Raw genomic sequence first — 15,650 nt, 5'->3', positions numbered from 1 at the left:
TGTTCCTTTTACTCAACGAGATTTAAAAATGAACTTTCTGAGCACCTGCCAATTGCCAGAGAGTGTAGGGCATAAGGGAGAACATGATATGGCTCATGGAACAGGCCAAAAAAAAAAAAAAAAAAAAAGTCAAGTTTTGCAGGATTAAAAAGAAGGTAGTAAAAAACGGGAGTGAGTGAGAGAAAAAAGGAGCAAGTCACTGTGTTTGAAACCACTGTTAATCTTTCCCACCTACGGGTCAATCTTTGCAATTATGTGCCCAGGTACAGATGTGCTCTGCTCTAGATTCAGGGGGGAAACACACATTGGCCACATGGAAGAAAAATGTGGTTCAGTTTTGTAATTCATTTGTTTCGTTTTCAGAATCAGGAGGCAGATAGTTTAGGGCGAAGTTGCGCAATCAGGAGGCAGATAGTTTAGGGCGAAGTTGCGCGGAACGTTTTCTTCCTGTTAAAAGACACAGTTGGGAGAGGAAAACTTTGGACTAGAAAGAAGGAAGGGGGATACATGAGGTGGTGTCTTCTTCCTGATGACACAGGTGAAGAATCACGGGTAAGGAGAGGGGGGTTGAGAAAGGGAGGTGCACAGGGGCTTGAGGAAGGCAGCAGAGTGCTAAGTAGGAGCAGGAGAGAGCGTGATCGGTGACAGCAGGCACCAGGGACGGGCTGGGAGAAGGAATGGAATTATGGAGGTGGAAGGGTATGTTTTGCTCAGTGGTTGGGCGGGGGGGGGGGGGGGGGGCGGTGAGTCCTGTAATGGGACCGTCCAGAGATGTTGGAATGAATGAATGAGCTGACTAATCTCCTCCACAAAATGATCATGAAACTCGCCTGTTACATTTTAAAACCCCAACACATTGCCCACCTCTCTTCTTTCTGGAAGAGATTATTTACTTCACCAGACCCCCTACAGAGTTCTTTGTGTCTCTGAGTCAATGTATCACCTTTGTACTGGAGTTGAACAGAAAGCCCACCACTGAGAAACTTAAGAAGCCAGCAGGTATGACAATAATACCCATTTTTTCCTGCTGACATAACCGTGACCCGCTTTAGCCTCAAAATTGCTACCGACAAAGTGTTCGACACATAGCAATTATTTTAGCTTCACAAGACAACAGAGGCAAAGGTCCTTTACAAAGTGGGCATACAAACGTAGGAAGATGCGATAATAAAATACAGTGGCTGTGTGCTAAGGGATTGGAATCCCTTAGGAACCAAAGCATTGAACGTTATTACCTCTCCTTTTTGGCAGAAAAAAAAAAAGTTCCTTTTAATATGACAGTCTTTAATAAAGGAAACATTTCCTGGCCTCGCCTTTAAACTGCACAGCCCAAGGTTTCGATGATGATTTTCGACTGTCCCCTGCCCTTCAGTGTTGACCTCAGCCTGTGCGGCTTTGGTGTCCACTCCATCAAAATGATTTTCCACAGTTATAACCCATTGTACCACATCATCACATTTTTTTGTACAGGGCAGCAATTGCTCCTTGAATGGAATAATAGTTATTTATGCCTTGCCAAATACTTTCCGTAACGTGAGTCTGATCTGTTTCCTACTCGGCTGACCAGAGTTCTGTTGCCCTTAGAAGTACTGATGATCAGACCTGGGGTCTGTAGACTCCTGTGGACGGAACAATAAAGTCCATGAACTTGCATGGGGGAAATTATATCTTTATCTCACTAACCTCTAATAGAAATAAAGCATTTCCTTCAGTTATGAAACGGAGGCAACAAGTTACAAGTTATCTGTGGCTCTGTCATCAAAAGAAATTACAGATATTTTCGTATCAAATAAATTGGTGCAAATATCTCGATGCTCCTTACTACTTCAGAACTACAGAGCTGCTGCCAGATCTTAAGAAATACGTATTACTATATCACAATTAAAAATATCTTTATAACTTTTCTCATAACTGGCTTCCTGTGTCTTGTATATTTTATGTATTTTAAAACATTTTGAGAAAAGGTCTATTAAATTTCACTACAGTGCTGTGTACCTTTCATCTATGGCACACAAAAAGGTGAAGAACCCTTGACTGTGGATTGACTGGTAGGTTTGTTTTTTTTTTTTTGCTAAATCCATTACATCTGTTATATATGGAACATATCCATCGTGTTCCAGCATAACGAAATATTGTTCCCAACATTTTTAGAGTGCTTCAGTTCTACGGGCTTTTACAATTAGTGAAAGGTAAAAAGGAGGACACATGAGAGAAGTTTGCGAAGCTGCGAAGCCCCGCTTAGGCTCTTCCCGAGGAAGTGTTCCAATGCAACGTGGAGGGCTTTGCACCTTAAATGTCTATATTAAGAGGTTCCCACCAAATGTGCCCCCAGCTCTTTTTCCCGCATGTGTGCAAGAAGACATGCCCTTTCCTGCTTGGATTTCATCCCGGAACCACAGAATTCACATCCCAGTTTTCTTTTCTTACTGGTAACTTCTTTCCGACAGTGAGAAACTTGGCTCTCGAGACCTAGGATGATTTACTTGTTTAAACTTAGTACACGTTTTACAACAGTTTCAGAACTGCTAACCCAGACCACTGCGAGACACAAATCTGTGCTTGCGCACAGGCCTTTTTGTCTTTGGCAATCGAAACATGGTTTCTGCGGCTTCTTTCTTCCCCGCCCCCTGTGTGGGATGATGTGACTGTCCTGTAATAATTCTGGGACGAATTCCAACACGTGGGGGTGTTCCCCACACCAATAAGCAATTCTCCCAACCCAGAGACGGTGTCAGGCCCCAGAGGTCAAGGGCTCAAGTCCCACAAGATGGCTCCTGTCCCACTTCACGCAGCAGTTGGCAAGCCCGGGCCATCCCGTGCTTTAGACTCACTGGCTACAGATTGCAGGTTCCTAGTACCTTGGGTTCATTAAGGTTTCTAGAGCAGCTCACAGAACTCAGAGGAACATTGTTCTTACTGGATTACTGATTTATCATCAAAGAACGTAACTCCCGAGCAGCCACACAGAGAGATGCACAGGGCGCGGTGTGGGGAAAGAGCACACCTTTCTGTGTTCTCTACTCGGGCACCCATCTCCCAGCACCTCCCTGTGCTCATGGACCGGAAAGCTCTCCGAGCCCTGTCCCAGTGGGTTTGTATGGAAGCTTCATTACGGAGACCAGATTGATTCAATCACTGGCCATTGGCCACTAACTCAACCTCCAGCCCCTCTTCCCTCCCAGGAGCCTGGTGGAGGGGGTGGGGGGTGTGAAACTGAAAGGCCCAACCATCTCATCACAAGAGTGGCTCCCGAGGAACCCAGCCCCCACCCTTTGCTGCAGTCTAGAAGTCATCTCATTGACAGAAACTCAAGTGCCGTGGAAGGGGGTCCAGTAGGAGTAACAAGGCACCCATTTCACCTTTAAGGCTCTCAAACTATTTCAGGAATTGCAAACAGGATCCCAATTATTTTCATGAAAGATGCTCTTTGCTCTTTTTGCCTAGGAAATTCCCAGGGTTTGGGGAGCTATGCGCCAGGAACCCTGAAGGAAGACCCGGCATGTGTTTATTATAAACCTCAGTATCACAACTTGTAATATCGTTAGATTCATTTGCCACAGCAACATTCCATCTTCCCCTTATACCCAGTTCAATTTTACTTTATTTTTTATTGGGGGGGGGTGGAGAAAGAGAGGGCAGAGAGGGAGAATCTTAAGCAGGCAACATGTTCAGCGTGGAGCCCAACGGGGGGCTCGATCCCACGAGCCTGGGAGCATGACCTGAGCTGATATCAAGAGTCGGACATTCAACCGGCTGAGTCTCCCAGGAGCCCGGTTCAATTTTTCTTTTATACATAAGGTAAAATGTACTTAAAAAATTTTTTTCTAACATTTATTCATTTTTGAGAGACAGAGTGTGAGCAGGGGAGGGGCAGAGAGGGAGACCCAGAATCTGAAGCAGGCCCCAGGCTCTGAGCTCGATGTAGGGCTCAAACTCCTAGACCGCGAGATCAGGACCTGAGCCAAAGTCGAACGCTTAACCAACTGAGCCACCCAGGTGCCCCTGGTATAATGTACTTTTTGGAGTATACAGTTCACTGGGTTTGGCCAGACGCACAGAGCTCTGTGCTCACCACTGCCGCTCGTCATACAGTGGTTGCCTCACCCCCAAATTCCTCGTGATGCACCTCTTCTTCCCCACTTCTCGTCATCCACTTCTTCCCCAATCTACTGCACCGCACTTCCCATCACAACTCGAGCCAAGAATGGCTCCAGCAAGCTACCTCTCTGCACTGGCATCCAGGGCACAGAGGACACAGACACACGTGTGGCCTCATCCAAAACTAAATTCATAGTCATCTACCTCCACTTAGGCCCTTTCCCATTCTCTGAAATGATGACATTCTCTCGACACGCACAAGCTCTGCCCCTCACCGTCAGCCGACGATCTCACCTTCTACCAGGAAAATTAATGCCAACAAACAGTGAACACCTCAACTTCCTACCACCCAATCCACTCGGGGCCCTGCATGGGCCACCCCTCCTGTCCTTTCTTCCTCTTACAATGTAAATGCTGTCCCTCCTCTTAAGAGAGGCCCGTCCCCCTACCTCTCTCTGGATCCCACCCCTCCCCACCTTCACGGGATCCTTAGCCATCACGTTTGTCTTCTCACATTTTTCCATTTCTCCCTGCTCGAATCCACCTGGAGTACCATCCCCCCCCCCCCTTCCCCTACACAGCCACACACCGCCGGAGCACTGCCTGCTTGCCCTTGCCTCCTCAGTGCCCCCACTGCTCACGGGCACCTCTCCCTGGAGGGCCTCCACCAACATCTCTATGCTCTCCAGGCTTCAACTTACTTGCTGTCAGCAGATTCAGTTCAGGTGAGCACACCCTCCTCCTTCCAAATGCTCCCCTCTCATTGTCTTCCCGTTCCTTCTGGTCAGTTTTTCCTCAGTCTCCTGTTTCAGCTTCTCTCTCACTTTGTTGGGGAAGTCGGACAAAGGCTGTCTCCTTAACCAAACATGAGTCAGCTCCTCTCAGTCCATTCCAACTAGGCCCTGACCTTGGGCGCTGTCTTTGGTCCGCTGAGTCCAGTTTTAGCAAGAATCCTGCTGGGTCAGGTTAGTGAAAACACCCACCCTCAGTATCTGATCACTACAGCGTGCCTCCAGCAAGAATCCTCGCTGGTGAGTGTGACTCTACCAAGTGTCAGGGAGGGAGCATTTCTTCTAACCTTCATGGTCCTTCTAGCTGGACTAAGAATCAAACTGAGATGGGAAGGATTAACAGGAGAAAGTCCAACTGAATCCACACAGACCTGGAAATTCCAAAGACAGTCAGGTGACGTGATGCTTTTATGAGCTAAGGACGGGGTAGACATCTGAGCATACAGAAGGGACAAGGCCATAAGCAGGAAGGGGAAAGATGTCTGGAGGTCACCCAATCATGCAGGTGAGTTTCTTAGGTAAAGAGGAATCTCCGTTAATAGCTTTCTTCCTGGTATAAGCAGGCAGGTAAGGGGGGAAGTATAGAGCTTTACCTGAACCTGCCAGGTTTTGGTTGCTTTTAACTCACGCTAACGTTCATGCCAAAGTGGCCTACCTTGGGTGGTCTGCCCCCTTGCCCCCACAAAAGAATCCCACTTGCCTGTAATGTTTCTTAGTGATTTTGCATCTGCTGACTCCCACTCTACTTGTCCTTGCTGTATTTGGAACTGGGCTTGATCTCCCCTCCCTACCGCAAAATCCAATGTAGACCCTTTTTTATTCTGAAATTATTTCTTAATGTTTTTATTTATTGTTGAGAGAGAGACAAAGTCGGAGAGGGGAAGAGAGAGAGGGAGACAGGATCCAAAGCGGGCTCTGTGCTGACAGCAGACAGCCTGAGGCAGGGCCTGAATTCAGGAAACTGTGAGATCATGACCAGAGCTGAAGTCAAATGCTTAACCGACTGAGCCACCCAGGCGCCCCTGCGGTAGTCCCTTCTTGAATAAAGTCTTCTTCATCATCTTTAACAAGGGTCATGAATAATTTTTCTTTAACAAAGTGGGGGGAGGGGTGCGAAGAAACTCTTAAACTCTGTAGGTCGAGTGTAAAAACAGGTATAAGAAATCACTACCGGGGCGCCTGGGTGGCTCAGTCGGTTAAGCGGCCGACTTCGGCTCAGGTCATGATCTCGCGCTCCGTGAGTTCGAGCCCCGCGTCAGGCTCTGTGCTGACAGCTCAGAGCCTGGAGCCTGTTTCAGATTCTGTGTCTCCCTCTCTCTCTGACCCTCCCCTGTTCATGCTCTGTCTCTCCCGGTCTCAAAAATAAATAAAACGTTAAAAAAAAAAAAAAAAAAAAAAAAAAAAAAGAAATCACTACCGAAGTGACAATAAAGATCAAGACACACATTAAGGCCCAGCAATTCCCTGTTAGCTCATACACATGAGGATAAGCTTGCAAGCAATGCAGTGACAGTTATAAAGGTGAAGAATTAAACATCCAATTATCTGTCAACAAAGGAATGCATAAGTTGTGGGGTACTGATTCTGAAGTGGAAAAGAATTTGCCATCACAAAATATGCCTCTCTGACCTAAGGATTATCTTGAGCTGGCTGTTTTTTTTTTTTTTTTTCAATGTGTACTTACGATTGAGAAACAGAGAGAGACAGAGCACGAGCAGCGGAGGGGCAGAGAGAGAGCAAACACAGATTCCGAAGCAGGATCCAGGCTCTGAGCAAGCTGTCAGCACAGAGTCCGAGGCGGGGCTCCAACTCACAGACCACTAGATCACGACCTGAGCCGAAGTCAGACGCCCAACCAGCTGAGCCACCCAGGCACCCCCCTGAGCTGGCTCTTTTTCAGAAATAGCGGACATAAGAGAATGTCTCAAAACTGAGACATTTGGCTACATTAAAAGGGAGATCAAGTGAAAGGGTGTCTTCCTCTTCCTCTCTGTACCAGGAAGAGTAGGACGACTAAGTCCCTAGAAACTTATGCAGGGAAAAGGGGAGGGCTTAAATCTGCCGAACTGCCCCACTCTTGTTTAGTGGTGCTTTTCCTGGCAACCTCCCACAACTGCACTTCCCTCCCTCCAACTTTTGTATTTAGCTGGGAACAGTATTTAAAGTGATGGTGGCTTGGGCCATTTCAGGGTTACTCAGTCTCCCTGGGTGTCTCCCATTTATACAGAAGGTATCCAAGTTATTAAATTTGTTTGTTTCTTTGCTTGTCTTTCCCTGTTAACCTGTCTTTTATTACACAGGGATCTCAGCCAAGAACCTATAAGGGTAGAGTGAAAAATATTTTCTCCTCCTCTATAATTCAATGGGATAGCTTACAGCAGTTAAAATGAACTAGGGAGCTACATATAGCAACAGGGATAAATCTTGGAAATATCATAGTGAGTTAAAAAAGCAATTTGCAAAAAGGATTTGTTTGGGATGATAGCATTTATGTATACTCTAAAAACACGCCAAATGATAGTATATATTCTCATGGAAACACACGGATGCAGTAAAAGTTTTAAAAACATGAACAAGAAGCATACACATCAGCGTCAGGATTATGTGCCCTCTGTGGAGAAGGTGGAAATGGCACCGTTTTTGTCAAGTGTTTGTTTCACTTCTTGAAAAAACAAACGGGTGGCTCAGTCGGTTAACCAGCTAACTTTGGCTCAGGTCATGATCTCACAGTTTGTGAGTTCGAGCCCTGTGTCGGCCCGTCTGCTGTCAGCATAGGGCCTGCTTCAGATCCTCTGTCCTTTCCACCCCCCGCCCCTGCCCCTATACTTCCCCCTCAAAGATAAACATTTATTAAAAAAATTTTTTTTAATGTTTATTTTTTGAGAGACATAGAGCGTGAGTGGGGGAGGGGCAGAGAGAGAGGGAGACACAGAATCTGAAGCAGGCTCCAGGTTCCGAGCTGTCACCACAGAGAGGGGCTCGAACTCACAAACTGTGATATCATGACCTGAGCCAAAGAAGGATGCTGAACCGACCGAGCCACCCAGGTGCCCCCAAAATAAACGTTTAAACAGATAAACTAACCTCCAAAACTATAGGAAAAGTGGGTTGTGGGCATATGGGTGCCAATTATATTATTTCCTGCACTTTCTTGTGTATTAGAAATATTTACTGATGAAATGTTAATGTTACGACTTTTTAAAGTATGTGATGTGTAATCCATGTATGCTCTGGATTTTCGAAATAGGCTTGCCTTTAAAATGCTAGGTTCGGTTTTAGATAAATCATACTGCAGAACAACTTTATGGCTTTCTTAGGAACCTGTCAAATATAGTTGCACGTAATTTAACTAAAGAAACTGGTCAATTCTGGGAACATTCACCAACTCCACTAGGGTCGAGTTGCCCCTGAGATAGCAAAAAAAAGAGAGAGCCATACCAATGAAGACTGATTCAACGGGCTCAAGATGAAACTTGGGCTTCTGTATTTCTAGAAAGCTCCCCCAGATGATTCTCATGTGTAGCCTGGGCTGGAATCTGGTTTAACACACATGACTTGGAAAGTAAAAAGTCAACTCCTCTTAATGCAACCTTTCAAAAGCCTAACCACTCACTTGTCTATGGTAATGATCCACGAATGTGCATCCCTGCTCTCCCTGCCACGTCCGCCCCCAATGTGTTTGGCTTTAAACATTTTTTTGTGTTGAACAATAACAAGGTTCAAAAAAGCTTTTGAACGATGCCCCATCCTCATCCAGCACACTTCTTGACCTCCCCCACAGGTCACTGCATCAGGGTCTGTGCTGACAGCTCGGAGCCTGGAGCCTGCTTCGGATTCTGTGTCTCCCTCTCTCTCTGCCCCTCCCCTACTCATGCTCTGTCTTGTGGCATGCTCTAGTGACTGAGCCAGCCAGGTACCCACTAAGTCCTTTTTGACACACAAGTCCATTAAAATCATGTAGTAATTCTACAGCTAAATAATTAGGGTGCTCACCCTCGGTAAGCAGATTTTGACGGTAACTTTCTTGTCCTTTTTGCGTTAAAAAAAATTTTAACCAAGTAAATTTAAAGATCTAACTGGCTTTATTCAATGATTCATGAATTAGGCAGCATCCCATCTAGCAAGAGGGAGTGCCACTGGGATAAATAAAAGAAAGGCTTTTAAAAGCAGAGAAAGCATTTAAAAAGAAAAGAAAGTAATTTATTAACAAGGAATGCACTGTTTAGGCAAGGTTGCCCTCCCTCCTAAGGGGAGCTGAAAGGGTCTATCAGTAAATTTCCTAGTTGGACCAAGAAATTCCAAGTTGACCTGTTAAAGGCTACATTCCTGGTTGGCTGGCGGGCGTGGGGGGGTGTTGAAAACTACAGTTAAGTTAGGTATTAAGTCTTGGCTTACTGCTGTGCGGCCCTTAACCTAAGCGACATCATTTTTAGCCTCTGGTTTTCTAACAGCATTGACTCAACTTTACAGATCAAGAAAGGGTAAAATAAGATTATTTTATGATATAATTAAATATGTGTAATATTAAAAGAAGGATCTTTGAACTGTCAACAAACCAGAATATCCCACTCTCCGATTCTGCTGGGAACTAAAAAGTATTTTAAAAGTAAATCAGCACAGCGAGATATAACCAGAATGGTTAAAATAAAAACCGTAACAACAATACCAACTGATGGTAAGTGTTAGGGTCAGGCGTAAGGCAGGGTAAAGATAGGAGTCAGAGGCTAAAAAATTTTAGCAGTCAAAGGCTTTATTCGGGAACTAAGGCGAGGTTCCGTGACTCTGGGAGAGGGAGAGGGAGAGAGAGGGAGGGAGGGAGAGAGAGGGAGGGAGGGAGAGAGAGGGAGGGAGGGAGAGAGAGGGAGGGAGGGAGGGAGAGAGAGGGAGGGAGGAAGGGAGGGAGGCGGGGGGGGGGGGAGAGAGAGAGAGAGAGAGAGAGAGAGAGAGAGAGAGAGAGAGAGAGAGGAGTCAGGGAAGTCGAGCCCAGGTGTGGTGGGGTGGGGTTTTTAAGCTGCAGTGGTTCCGGGTTTAGGTCTGGGTGGGCCTTTTTCGTGTCAGGTCGTGCTGTCGCTCGGTGATTGGTTGACCGCTCGGTGATTGGTTGACCTCCAATTTGTTCTGGCACGCTACTAGGGGCTTTTCGTTGGGTTGCACTGGCAAGATGGCCGTCCCCTCTACTGTGGTTCCAAGGACATCCTAACAGTAAGGATGAGGATAAACTGGATGTCCATACACTGCTGTTAGGAACGTGAAATGACACAGCCACTCTGGAAACCTGTTCAGCAAGTTTTTTGCGATCATGCAATTACCACAACTGTGTTCTTCGCTATTTACTTAAGAAATGAACATTTAAGGGGGCACCTGGGTGGGCTCCTGGACTTTGGCCCAGGTCATGATCTCGCGGTTTGTGAGTTCAAGCCCCGTGTCGGGCTCTGTGCTGACGGCTTGGAGCCTGGAGCCTGGAGCCTGCTTTGAATTCTGGTGTCTCCCTCTCTCTCTGCCCCTCCCCTGCTCATACTCTGTCTCTCAAAAATAAATAAATGTTTAAAAAAAATTTTTTTTAAAGAAATGAACATTTAAGTTCAAACAAAAACCTGCACACCAATGTATACAGCAGCTTTATTCAAAATAGTCAACTGGAAGCAACCACACTGTCTTCCATTGGATGATTGGTTAAGCACCCAATGGTATATCACTCAAGGCGTGGGGACCCACTTGGAACCCCAGAGCTGGCAGAAAGATTGTTTTAATCTGAAGACATCTGAGATTCAACAAATGTAGGAAAAAAGTCTTCTCGGAGGTTCCCTGATCTGGCTCAAAGCAGTAACTTTGGGGAAAGGAGGGTGCCAGAAATCCTCTCTTGGGGGAGTTTTATGGAAAGACCACCAATACTTGTGGAGACAAATATTATCACCAACTTTCTTATCTCTTGTCTGTTCTCCTAAAAACTCATCTGTCTTTCCTAAAAGAACCCTATTTGTTTTTCTCTTAGGATCAGTTTCTGCCCCTTTCCTTTTCCCTAAGATACGAAAACTTTAACCTTTGAAAGAGCCAGCTAGTTCTTCTGTTGGCTCCCCTACTCATACGAAATAAACCTTTTCCTTGAGTTAATGTCTTCTGTCAGTTTAATTTCCAGACTCCAGCTACAGAACCCAAGAGGGCAGAGGAAAAGTTTTTCAGTCCGGAAAAATGGAATATCGCTCAGCAATAAAAGAAGCAAGCTCTCCACGTCGGCAACAGCTTGGCAATAACCTGTTCGAATCTCAGGACTATTATGCTGAATGCAAAAAGCCAATCCCAAAGGTTATAAATCGATGATTTCATTTATCTAACATTCTTGAAATGATACACGTATACAGATGGATAAACAAAGGTAACACAAAAGATCTTTGTGAAGTTGGAAGTGTCCCGTAGCTTGGCTGTGGTTGTGGATCCCCAAACATATGCGTGATTAAAACTGCGCAGGACAAAATATATAAATTACATGTGAAACTGGAGATAGCTGAGTAAGTGTGATGGATTGTCTCAATGTTAACATCTTGGTTGTGATACTATACTGTAGTTTTTATAAGGTGTTACCACTAGGACAAATTGGATCAAGAGTATGCAGGGAGGGGGTGCCTGGGGGCTCAGTCAGTTACTGTCTGACTCTTGATTTCAGCTCAGGTCGTGATCTCAAGGTTGTAAGATCGAGCCCTACATCGGGCTCTGCGATGGGCCATGGAGCCTGCTTAAGATTCTCTCTCTCTCTCTCTCTCTCTCTCTCTCTCTCTCTGCCCCTCCTCCCCTTGCACACACTCTAAAAAAAAAAAAAAAAAAAGAAAAAAGGAGTATGTAGGATCTCTTTGTGTTACTTCTAACAACTGCATGAGAACCTATAATTATCTACTGAAAATAACATTTTAAAAAATTCTAGTGCCGTCCCCCCCCAATTAAATTAAGCAAATTACTTTAAAATTAGAGAAACCAAATGTTATAGCTTTACCATGACAGAAATTCACATGGCTTATGAAGATGATGTCAACAATCTAGAAGAATTTAACGAATAGACATTTGAACATTGAACCTCTTATCATTTGTACCTGTTTCTAAAACATGTAAATTTAAGAAGTTTTCAAGCAGGAAGTAGGAGTGAAGAGGGGCAGGTCCTCCGTGCCAAGGTCTCGTATAATAAATATGAGCTCAAGGTTAAATGCCAAGGTGTGTAATTATGCTCACTGCTTGTTAATTAACCTAATCAAAACAAGAACGGTGATTTTTGGGATGTTTTGATGCTCCTTGGGGTAGAAGGAGCAACATGGTATATAAATAGTTCTGCAGGTTTATGGGTTAACACAGAGAGGGCCCTATTATGTAATCAGCTGGCCACATTTTTCTCAGGCTCTGTTGTAGGTGGAGGGAGAATTCTTCCAAGACAGCTAGTTTCCCTTACAGCAAAATGTGAGAAGACGCGGAGATAAGAGGCTTTGCTTATTAATGCCACTGTGTCAGTAATGGTTATAAAAAAATTCTTCAGTACAGCAGATGACGCAATGTTTCTTCTCCACTTTGTAACAACTCAAGGACTCCCGTCTTCCTCTACACAGACCTCTTAGAGAATTCCAACTAACTCTAGGGTATTTATTTTAAGATGATTTAAGTACTACATATCTCATTTTAGATTTTAAATCGATCCTTTCTTTGCCTTCCTATCCCCGAGCCAAAGCTTCTACACCAGAACCTCTTTAACCTCTGCTTGCTTTCTCCAAAAACAGCAGCTTTGGTTCCAGGTGTTCTCCAGAACTACTAAAAAGGTAACCTTTCCCTTCCATCGGTCTCCGCCTCCTCCAGTATCTAAAGGTTCCTAACAATGCCACCACTTTCTAGAAGAATAGACAGAGACTGTCTCAGGAGAGGGTGAAATAAACCAAGACAGGGCAAAGTGCTGGGAAATCAGCATAAAGGAGACCTGTTCACCTTTACATGGCCTTGGCCAGGCCAACAAGTTCTCTTTCCAAAACGGCTTCTATTTCCAAAGAAATCTTACAGGGTGGGATTATCAATGAACTTAAAAATTTTTAATTGTGCCATTAACTCGGGTCCAACACCTTATCAGGTACTGGGAATTTCCCTCCTTTTCAGGGAAACCAGGTTGGGTAGCAGAAAGAACAGTTAAACCACAATCAAGAGACCCGACTTCCAGACCAGGAGTTGCACACTTAAAATGCCTGCAGGGGCAGGTGGATAGTAAGAGGAGGGAAGGGAGCCTACGAACCTAAGGCAGTTCTCTAGCCTTAAACAGACCCAGTTCACACGCTGCCTCAACGTGCATTCCAGCATCTCCATAAGCTGGCCCTGAGTTCCATCACGCCTCTGCTCCCTTTGGGTTGTTTTCTTTACATAGCACGAGCTGTGCTTGTACTTTTGCTCTTACTCTGAATAAAGTGTATTTGTCACAAATCGAGACATTAATTCTCGTCTTGACTTTGCCTGTCTTCCGCATTCACCCCACATGGTCTGTGATGTACTCCAAAGGCTCAGACCTATATCTGATTTTTCTGTTAGTTTCTGCTCCGATTTTTTTGGCTAGTTTCCGGATCCCTTTCCTGATCAGCTTCCAAAATGCTTCCAGTTAGAAGTTCAATTCACACTTTTAAAAGTCTGAAGTCTAAAGCAGAATGAATCCTTTTCGTTTTGTTCAGGTCATCAAACTAAGAGGTGGTAGGCAGGATTCAAACTCCAGTGCTCTGATTCCAAGGCCTGTTTCTAGAAGTCCTAGAAAGTCTAGAAATCCTTTATAGGATTAACTGAACACGGAATCACCTCAAAAATACGTTTTTAAAATGATCCCTTGAAAAACATCAAGTTGCCTAAAATGCTTTGGAACCACAGGTAGACTAGGTCAATTCCCCACAAACCAGGTTGCCCCAACAAAATGGACATGTTAGTTCTAATGCACGTGCAGGGATAAGAGAGCCCTTCTGAGAAGGCAGGCATGGCTGAGTGCCCAAGCTGTGACCTGACTGTTGTGTGACAAGAGCACCTTGAATACCGTCCTCCCCCTCCCACCCCCCAGTTCCTCAGCTGTGAAATGAAGCCACTAAGACTTGCTTAATAGGAACAGTATACAGGGTGGTGGATGTAAGATGCTGTCCCTGGTCTATAGAAAATTCTCACTAAAATCTGGCTTTCCATTTGTCTTTGATATCAGGGACCAAAATTAGCCCTAATTTGCAATTCTCTACCCTCCGTACCACTTGCTATGACAGCAATAAAACTAGATTATAGCTATGTACCTCCAAAGCTGAAAACCTTCAAAGGCCCCTCAACAACCTAAAAGATAAACTCCAAAATTCCTTAAAATTCCCCAGGCCCTTTCGTTGCTGTGTCTTTCCCAATTCTCTTTTTCCCCTAAAATCTAAACCCAGCTCCCAGAGAGGCTGTCTCTCCCCTAATGGTCCTGTATACCGCTCCCTCCTCTGAGCCCACAGGCAGACTGTGTACCCGTTGGGATTTGTATGCCACCTACATATCAGATTAGTTGGATATAGTTCTAACTTCCCCACTAAAAGATACACTTCTTAAAGGTCAGTGTTCATGGTCTTTATTGTACCTGGCATACTACCCAATGTCTCACGCATGACAATAAAAGCTGACATTTAATGACAGCTGACTCTATGCCAGGCACTATTTTAAGTGCCTCACATCCCCCTATAGATAGGTACCATCATTCTCCCCATATTACAGATCAAGAAACTAAGATCCACAGAGATTCAATAACCTGTCCAACACTGCTAGGAAGTGACAGAGCCTGTGTTCAAACCCAAGCAATCGGGTTGCAAACCCCACATTCTCAACCACTGTGCTACAGAGTCAACATCCCGTCAATTACATTAGCTGATTAATGCAAAAGAGTTTCAGAAACTAACAAGGACAACCAGTCACAGTAAACCAACAAATCCAAACAAAAGACATCTCTGACATGGCTAAGGAAGAGAAGAAGGTAGTAGAGCACGAAGGTCAAGTGTCCCATCAGACTAGAATCTGAACACCAGCTCTGTCACTTACTTTCTAGCAAGTCACTCTGAGCAAGTCACTTGATCTATTCCGGCATTAGCCTCTGCAGCCAAAAGACTGATGAAACTAGTACTCTGGAAGATAGTTTTAAGAATTAAATGAAATGACACAAATAGAACACCAAGAACATGTGCCTGCCACACCCCGTGTGTCTAAAACTGTGTTGGCTCTAACACAAGAGTCAAATTGTGAAATCCTGGGAACTGTCTTTCCTAAACTACTAAACAACAATTATAAAATAGTACTAAATAGTACCATAGAGACTTAATTTCTTTGCAACAATACACTAAGACGACTTTAGTAATCTTCTTAATACCTCAAGTCTATAAGACAGTCAAATAAAATTAACTATCTCTAATTACACAAGGAGAGTTCTGCCTCTGGGTATGCCACTGAATTGGCAGTTGAAGAGCCTTTAACTCATTAGAGCAAATGTAAAGGTCTACAGCCAAGCAGAGGTCAAGTCCCTAATGAAGTGTTCTCACAAACAGAAATGTATCCAAGTGTGAGAGGGTTCTGGAAAGCCTACCCTAGGAAAAGCTGAATAATGGAAACATTTAATGTAATGAGAAAAACCCCACACAGTATCTTTTAAAGAATCCACAGTTTGTGTCCGGCCGGAGAGCGGAATTAGGTACAACAGGTGGATATTCCTGGGAGGCAGGTTTCAGCTCAAGTTGAGGAAGCCGGAGAGAAATGGGCTCC

General features: G+C 44.7%; 1 protein-coding gene across 3 annotated transcripts in view; it reads right to left on the bottom strand.

The window, feature by feature from the left end:
* The window catches only part of ACADSB (acyl-CoA dehydrogenase short/branched chain), a 36,701-nt gene that overhangs the window by 20,280 nt on the left and 771 nt on the right, over positions 1–15,650 (bottom strand). The window contains exon 1 of one of the 3 annotated variants that reach the window (XM_042908911.1): positions 4,800–5,724. The exons of the other annotated variants lie outside the window; for them this stretch is intronic. The gene's annotated coding sequence lies outside the window, so the exon portion shown is untranslated. Of the gene's footprint in view, positions 1–4,799; positions 5,725–15,650 lie in introns of those variants that run through there. 3 annotated transcript variants of the gene reach the window in all.

Source organism: Panthera leo, chromosome D2 (genome assembly GCF_018350215.1).
Source record: "Panthera leo isolate Ple1 chromosome D2, P.leo_Ple1_pat1.1, whole genome shotgun sequence".
Lineage (NCBI taxonomy): Eukaryota > Metazoa > Chordata > Mammalia > Carnivora > Felidae > Panthera > Panthera leo.
Note: the sequence above shows the minus strand (reverse complement) of the source record. Positions and strands in the feature narration are given on the sequence as shown.